The sequence below is a fragment of the Polistes dominula genome, unplaced genomic scaffold (genome assembly GCF_049000335.1).
Source record: "Polistes dominula isolate Pdom_NZ unplaced genomic scaffold, Pdom_raw_medaka contig_20, whole genome shotgun sequence".
In the NCBI taxonomy this organism is placed as follows: Eukaryota; Metazoa; Arthropoda; class Insecta; order Hymenoptera; family Vespidae; genus Polistes; species Polistes dominula.
The window spans coordinates 1,856,825-1,865,500 of record NW_028301147.1 but is presented as its reverse complement, the minus strand read 5'-3'; the positions used below and the strand labels follow the sequence as shown (position 1 = coordinate 1,865,500).

At 31.9% G+C, this 8,676-nt stretch overlaps 1 long non-coding RNA gene across 4 annotated transcripts; it reads right to left on the bottom strand.

Annotated features, from left to right (window-relative positions):
- Nucleotides 1-255: 255 nt before the first annotated feature.
- On the bottom strand, nucleotides 256-6,299 carry LOC149030891 (uncharacterized). 4 transcript variants are annotated; one of them, XR_016178162.1, is made up of 3 exons: nucleotides 5,870-6,299; nucleotides 1,957-2,280; nucleotides 256-1,241 (listed from the first exon to the last, which is right to left on the bottom strand). It is a non-coding gene; the product is annotated as an uncharacterized LOC149030891 (long non-coding RNA). The 4 variants fall into 4 exon arrangements; XR_016178164.1 differs by lacking the exon at nucleotides 5,870-6,299 and adding an exon at nucleotides 4,349-5,429; XR_016178161.1 differs by lacking the exon at nucleotides 5,870-6,299 and adding an exon at nucleotides 3,027-3,149.
- Nucleotides 6,300-8,676: the final 2,377 nt, after the last annotated feature.

The window sequence follows — 8,676 nt, the reverse complement described above, 5'->3', positions numbered from 1 at the left end:
TAATATACCACATACTCTTCATTATATAAATTATTATTTATATTATTATAAATAAAATAAATTTATAATTATTATACAGTACAAATTATACTCGACACTAAATATAAAAAACAGTATTAATTAAATAACGAGTCAATTGATATAAATATAATCATCCAAAACGATATTCAATTTTATTTTCCTTCTGACATTTGCCAGGTTACCGATCAACATAAAAAAAAATGATCAAAATTAATGAAACAAAAAGGATTAAAAAAAATAAAAATAAAAAAATAAGACGAATTATTATTATATCGTATAACATTAAATTGCGTTAAATGGCAAATCGACGAACAAAAAAATTTGCGATGTTCGATCGAACGTAGAAATACGCACGTTGGAAACGTTCGAAGAGTTCGACGTGACACGTTCTCGCCGATCTCCGTTGGTGCTCATTACTCTTTGGCGGCTACGTCATTTGTCTCTCGAAGAAAATAATCGACGGGAGTAGTAGATAGGTAGGTAGGTAGATAGGTAGGTTGGTAGGTACTCTATGTGGAGTATGGTACTTAAACAGAAAGAGAGACAAAGAGAGAGAGAGAGAGAGAGAGGGTGTAAAAGATTGAAAAGGAAAGAGAACTTTGTTGCTTAACTCAAGCAAAGAGCTTCAACGTAAATGCATGAACACACATACACACATATATACATGTAAGAGGAGAACCCCACAATTATGTAATCGCTGTGTCATTGCGTTAAAGTAATTCCATTAGCTAACGAAGAGCACCGAGACGAACGGCGCCGCAACGTGCTCGCTATGCGAAAACTCTTCTTCCCCCCCCCCTACCCCACACCCCACACCCTCCCCATTCTACTACCATCTTTACTAATACCAATACCAACACCTTCACCTTAATCTGTAACTCCTCCACACTGTTATTCCCCACCCTTCTAAGCACTTCCTTCATTTTCTCTTCTTCTTCTTCTTCTTCTTCTTCTTGACACAGTACAGAAACGATAGCAATACGAGTAAGTAAGTAAGTAAGTAAGTAAGTAAGTATGTAAGTAAGTATGTAAGTACTTACACATCTTATGTATACTCTACCATAGATCTCTCGCCTCATTCTCTCATTCCCCTTTTGATACTGAATCGAACGACTTTAATGTGCTTCCTCTCTCTCTCTCTCTCTCTCTCTCTCTCTCTCTCTCTCTCTCTCTCTTTTCAAGCGTCGAGTCACGCTTGTCGAGCTCGTGAGATCGAGTAACTGTAAATAAAGGTAAATCCCTTTAGATATTTTCTTTCTTATACATATAATGTATTGTTATGTTGAAATAATATTAATCGTATATTGTGACGATAATTATGACAAAGTCAAGGATATCGGTAAACATTAATCTTTACGTAATTTATTGATATATTATGTCAGGTGATAAATAGTTCAATAAAATTTGTATAATTTTGTTTTGATTGTCACAACTATCACAACACAAATAATTAATTAACATAATAATAATTATATTATAAATAATTATTATATAATATAATATATAATATAATAATTTAATTCATATAAAATATTGAAATATAATTTTTTTTTTAATAAATTTTAATATTTTAATATTTTAATATAAAAATAAATTTATATGAAATAAATATTTAAAATATTTAATTTTATTTTTAAATTTTTAATTTAATTTTATTTGTAAATTTTATTTGTAAATATTTAATTATATTTTTAAAAAATATTTATTTTATATAAAATATTAAAATAACTATAATAATTAAAATAAATGCATATATATATATATACAAAATAAAGATTATCATTGATTACTCATTCCATGACAAATTAAAAATTAAAAAAAAATAAATAAATAAAAAGAATACCGACAAGAATAAAATAAATAAAAGTACGTAACAAAATGTAAAAAAAAAAAAAAAAAAACTAAAGAAAATAAAATCTCATTATGAATAAATACTTGTCATTGTCCAAACGTCAACGGTATTCTGAACGGTCATGTTTAAACGACGTTGGACATGTCCGAAGGATACGGAATCGGTTTCGAAGTTCAAGCCTCGAGTTTCAGGACGTTCTAGCACGTTGGTTGTTTGGTTGGTTGGTTGGTTGGTTGGTCGGTTGGTTGGTCGATCAGCTTGGTGTGCCACGTTCGAGAACGTCGTGCGATTAAATCTCGTCTTGGTGCGATGTCACCTCGACGAAGTAGAGAAGGCGGTATGCGACGAAGGAATCCTTGACAGGAGGTCGCCGGATCCTCGTGCCCCCCTGTGGCGAATGAATCACCCTAAGAGGAAGAAAGAAAGAAATATTGGGATAGATAAAGAGAATGAGAATGAGAAAAACAGAAAGAGAAAGAAGAACGAGTGGACATAAACGTGAACGTAAACGTGAACGTGAACGTGAACGTGCGCTCGCGAGCGCGCGTGTGTCTTGTCGCCCCTGCGTGGAAGGTGACAGCTGTCAAGTGACTGCTATACGGCACTGTGTAAGGCGTGTAGGAGGTTTCGTGTCTCTCCCTAAGACTCAACAATCTCTCTCTTCCTCTCTCTCTCTCCCTTTCTTATTTTCCTTCTATTTTCTTTACTTGTATATATGTATATATTTGTGTGTAAGTGTATGTGTTTTACTATTTATACGTATATATGATTCGAATACCACACGTCCTTAACACTGTCGTAGCCTTCGACTTTGAATGGAATTTTATTGAAAGAGTTGACCTTTATACTCTCTCTCTCTCTCTCTCTCTCTTTTTTATTTTTTATTCTTTTAGACATTTCGTTTTTTAATTTGTAATATTAATAAAATCGACGATAATATTGACATTGTTTCCAAATAATAATAATAATAATAATAGGATATTTTTATTTTTAATTCACAAATTTAACAAATTTATTGATTGACAAGAGAACAACGCTAAAAATAATACCAATAATTGTAATTAAAAAAAAAAATTCCAAAAAATAAATTAATAAGAAAATTGTGATTATTATCATTTATAACAAAAAAAGAATTTTATAAATAATTGTTTACGCCGATGGGTAGGACACAAAACAAGCGTGCACATGCACGCGAAATTCACTTCACGCAGATCCGAAGCCAATTCACACACGTTTGCCCGGATTGCCTTGACCCGCGGGGCGTGCGAGGTGCCTCGAGGGATGTACCACCTCCTCCTCCTCCTCCTTCTCCTCCTCCCCCGTTCCCCCTTTACAACTTCTACCTCATACTCTTTCATGTATTTCTTCTCTCTCTCTCTCTCTGTCTTTCTCTCTTCTCGTTCGTCCTTCTCTTTTCAACTATAGTTCAAGATAGGTACGTTCAAGAGTCGAGAATTAAGGTACTGGGTGACCGTGCATATATGCTTGACAATATCTCAGTCGCGTATACTGTCACACTTATTTTTAAATTATCGACATCTACAAACGTAATCGCATAAACGTTCCGCACGATCCCTAACCAAAGAGTCGTTTTTCTTGTCATTACAATATTCTCGTGATCGTACCAGACAACCTCAAATGTATTTTAAAGTGTATACGACAGTCAGTTAACGTTCTATCATTTATTATTCCGTTCCATCACTTTTATTATTATTAGATATATATGGGTATATATATATATATATATATATATATATATATATATATATATATATATATATATATATTTTATATAGTTTGTCGACTAAATTAAAATTAATTAATAAAATAATTAAATATGAAATTAAAATTTTAACCAAAAAGAATAAAAACCAAATTATATATATATATATATATATATATATATATATATATATATATATATATATATATAATACCAAATTATATTATATATACTATTATATAATACCAATAATTATTATAAAAATTATATAATTATAAAATATAAAATATAAAATATACCATTTTAAAATTTCCACCAAACAAAATTTCAACCAATTAAATTTCATTCTAAAATTTCAACCTAAAAAAGTAAAAACCAAATTATATTATACCAAATTATATTATATATACTATTATATAATATATACCAATAATTATTATAAAAATTATTATATTATAAAATATATAATATAAAATACGCGATTTTATCATTTCAACCTAAGAAATAAAAACCAAATAAATATTTTAAAATTTCAACCAAATAAATTTCATATAAAAATTTGATACAAAAAATATTATACATATACGAGATATTTAAATGAATTGCAATTATATTCTTTAATATAATTTCATTCTATTATTATTCTTTTAAACAAAATCAGACCCAGATTCAATTTTATAAATTCCAATGATAATTAAATTTTCAATTGAATTAAATATCAATATTATTTATCGTTTGATTTATTAACTTACCAAGAGTTAAATTCAAATTAATTTTCTAAATATCAAGTATAACATATTAATTTAGAATTTAATTACAATTTAATGTCTCTCATTGATTTATTAATCTAATTATTATCCTATCAGAATATAAAAATGACTCGATTCTATAAATAACTAAAATGTATTACACCAATGAACGATCATTCCAAATAAAAAAAAAATAAAAATAAAATTAAAACTAAATAATAACAACAACAACAACAACAACAAAAACAATCCTAACACAAACAGTCACACTTTAGCAGAAAGAAAACATAGTATAGATGAGGTAGTAAATGTCAGTTAGTTTATCGTTCGATTTTGTCACTAAAACTTTTTTTAACCAATAGATGTCTGTTTCTATGTATGTCTATGTATGTATGTATGTATGTGTATGCGTAAAGCGGTGCATTCAGCGTGACTGGCGTTAGGTGTTGGGAGCGTCTATCACGTTCGCGTATACGTTGCCACCCGGTAATTTAGTGCCGAGTCTCAGAGTCGATTTCTCCAGGCGATAAAATCCTTTTGCTAGAAGAAGGATGAAAAGAGAGAGGGAGAGAGAGAGAGAGAGAAAGACAAGAGGGAATCGCCACGGCGAATAATTCAGGGCTAAAATCTATTCCAGTGAAAGAAGACTAAAGAGAAAGACAGAGACGGACAGTTAGAAAGAAAAAGAGAGAGGGAGAGAGAGAGAGAGAGATAGAGAGATAGAGAAAATGAGAGCAAAGGAAGAAAAGAAGGAAGAGAAGAGAGGATAACGGAGTGACTGTTGTATCTCGACGTTTGAATCGAACCAGAAGACGAGACGTATGTGTATGTGTGTGTGTGCTCTTCTCTTGGTCGCCATCCTTTCAATTCACCTCCCACCCCCTCTCAGAGTAATGACAGAACCGTAACGAGTATAGAATATATTTATTTTACCTTTCTTAGAAGAATATCTAACGAAAATTGGTATCCAATATTCTAACACAATATTCGATTGAACGATCTTTAACAATTTGACGAAAACGAGATCACAAGTTTTCTATTATATGTGCCCATAATTATGAAAGTGGTCTAAGTGAAAATTAGCAAAAAAAAGAAAAAAATGAGTTTATCAGTTAATACTCACCACATTATTTTAAACTAAATAAATTCAATGTAATTTGAAAACGATATTGTCAAAAATAAATCGTTAGATAATGTTTGTTATTTCAATATTATATAGAATTCATATAGTGTTCAAATATAAATCTTTAAATATCTCGAAACAAGAGATACATGACTTAGACCCATAAACCATTTTCATAATTATGGGCACATATCAAGAAAAATTAACAATAATAGTGATGACAGATGAAAAAAATAAAAAGAAAGAAGTTATTTCTAAAGAAATATGTAGTTAATGATTTGACATGTTTCATCTAACGTAATCTTATAAACTAGTTTATCGTAGATATTGAATTTATCTTTAAAGAAATAGATAAAAGAGAAATTGTACTGAGTCGGACGATAAAGCAATTTATTACGTACATATGCACAGGTAACACTTTACGAACATAACTGCCAAGTTTTCTATTCTTTTAACACTCCACATAACAATAGCCAAGTGTAGAAGCTCGTGCGATGACCGTTTACGATTGGTAGCATTTCTTCAATCTGTCTCTGTGTGTGTGTGTGTGTGTATATGTATTTCTATCTCTATCTCTTTCTTTCTTTCTTTCAAACAAACAAAATGACCCGGCCACTTTCTGTAGAAAGCGACTATGTCATTCGTCACGAAATGCATTCTACTTCTTCTAGTACACCGATCTCACTGTGTCTCTTTCTCTCTTTCTTCTTCTTCAGATTCTCTCTGCACGGAGAGTCGGTTGTACACTTCCGCTCACGTGACTTCGTGACAACGATTCAGAAGCTGTTCTATACGTGACTTTATAAATACGTACAAAAATAAAACTCATATGCGACAATATTTTCACTCAATTATAATCATTTTTACATTTAATTATTATTTTATAATGAACACCTGTTATATAAATGAATTTACAAATAGCAATGTTTTATGGGACATTATTTTTAGTTCTATCAATTGTCCCATTGAAATAAATTGAATTCTAACGAAGAACAAATTAATAGAACATTGACATTGAATCAGAATCAGATCTATCATTAGATTCTGAAATATTGAAGAAAATTATTTGCTGTAATTATTCTTAAATAAAATAAGAAACTTGAGTTCTACGGACATCATTAATTTATCTCCTCCCCTTCCTTTATTTCCCGTGATAGAGTCATAAAACGATCGAAAAACAAATGACACGTATTAAATAACCGTATCGTATCAAATGGTCACCAACCGTCATACGATTAAGTCTCCTAATAATGTCCCTGGAAAGTAATAATAAGGATGATTATCATAATAATAATAATAATAATGAGTTAAGTTCTTCCTGTCATCGATGGAACCGAGTCATCGAGACTGGCCAGGATATGCCGGTAGCAATCTAAACAGCTAGTGAACGACTCGCGAACGAGTACGCTGCTGCTAACTCTACGTTCTATACGTTCCTTGCATAAATCAAAGTAATCCAACGAGCGAGTCACGTTCCCACGGACTCGCCAAAGAGAAATCGCGAATTTTACGAACGGCTTGGCTTCGCTTGGCTTTGCCTGGATTGGCTTTTGCTTGGATTGGATTGGCTCTCTCGATGTGTCACCGTGTTCCGTCAGTAAATACCTATACGATCACTTTGCTCTTTCAAACTCGCACCCATTACGCTTTACGTAGGAATTAAATACGTTTACGACTACTTCCATAGAAAATAAAGAAGAAGAAGAAGAAGAAGAAAAGATAGGTGAGAGGAGAAGAAGAAGTGGACGGAAAGAGGGGAATCGCAAGAACAGTAAATGTGAACTGCTCGTAAAGAGATGCCCAGAGTTTTACACACACACACATACGCATAAAGAGACCTCAATTGGCTTCTTCGTGTCTCAATGCACTGACCGATGAAAAAGCATATACACCAACTGGTAGCAGATACTTTAGACGACTTTAAGAACGGTATACTTTCTCCTTTCTGCTCGACTTCGATGTTTTCCATAGAATTGTTGGATCAATCGTAAATATGTGTCGTTCATCGTACCATTTGTAACATTTTAAGTTGTTTAAATAGGATACAAAAGTTATCGTTTTTTTATCTTGTTACAATTATCATACATTATTATCAGTAATGTGATACGTTCTTATCAATAATTCAAGGATAAAGGACGTGAAATGAATTTGTTTTCTTTATCTTTATACGATCCCTATTCTCATATTAATATTTATATAGATAAGGTAATAAAATAAATCCTAAGAAACTTGTAGTAATCATTAAAATGAAATAACAACACATATCGTTTAACTATTACTATTATTGGCTTAACATAATAAATAATCATTTCGTGAAAATAATTTATTTGATTTTGCAGCAAGATAAAACAATAATAGTAATAATTATTAATATAAATCATACATTTATTTAAATCTTAATTTATCTAATAAACTAATTAAATTTGACTAACAATAATTCAATATGACATAAATGTTATACACAAACAAACGATATATCTTTCTGAAATTTGAGAAGGAATAAAATCGGTAGTTGAAAAGTCAAATAACCGGAAGAAAATACGTACGACAGGAACAAGGACAAATTTTGGATCCCCGATTGGGATGATTTTCGGTCGGTGTCATCCGAAACTAGCCGATATGCAAACGTCGATCGTCACTTAGCGGCACATTCTCATCAGAAGCAGCTAATCTTAATTCGCTTATCGGATTACTCACAAGTACGATGGGGTCTCTATGTATATTACCGATGGAGACGTTTCGTCCAGGGTAAAAGATAATCCGGTTGGTATGGTAATTCCAGAAGAAAAAGAAGAAGAGGAGCAAGTGAAACAGAAAAGGGGTAAAAAAGGTACCCAAACCCCTTCCCATATTCCCCCCTTCTCTTTCAAATATTTTTTTTAGTTCTTCTTCTGGTGATCTTGGTGATCATCTTCGTACACACTATCATCTTTTCTCCATGGTCCAAGTTTTCTTAGGACGAAACGGTAACGTGTCGGAAGAGAGAAAGGTAAAGAAAAGAGGAACAAGTAAAGTAGGATATTATAAAAGCCAGGAATATAAGGCGAAGACGGAGGTAAAGAGGTTGTTGACCATGCCACCACCACCACCACCATAGCGGAAGATGAGCGTTTGATAGCGCCATATAACTCGGGGGGAGCGGCTCGACTTTGCTCTTCCGACTATCTCCTTTCCTTCTTCTTCTTCTTGCAATCTCTCTCTCTCTCTC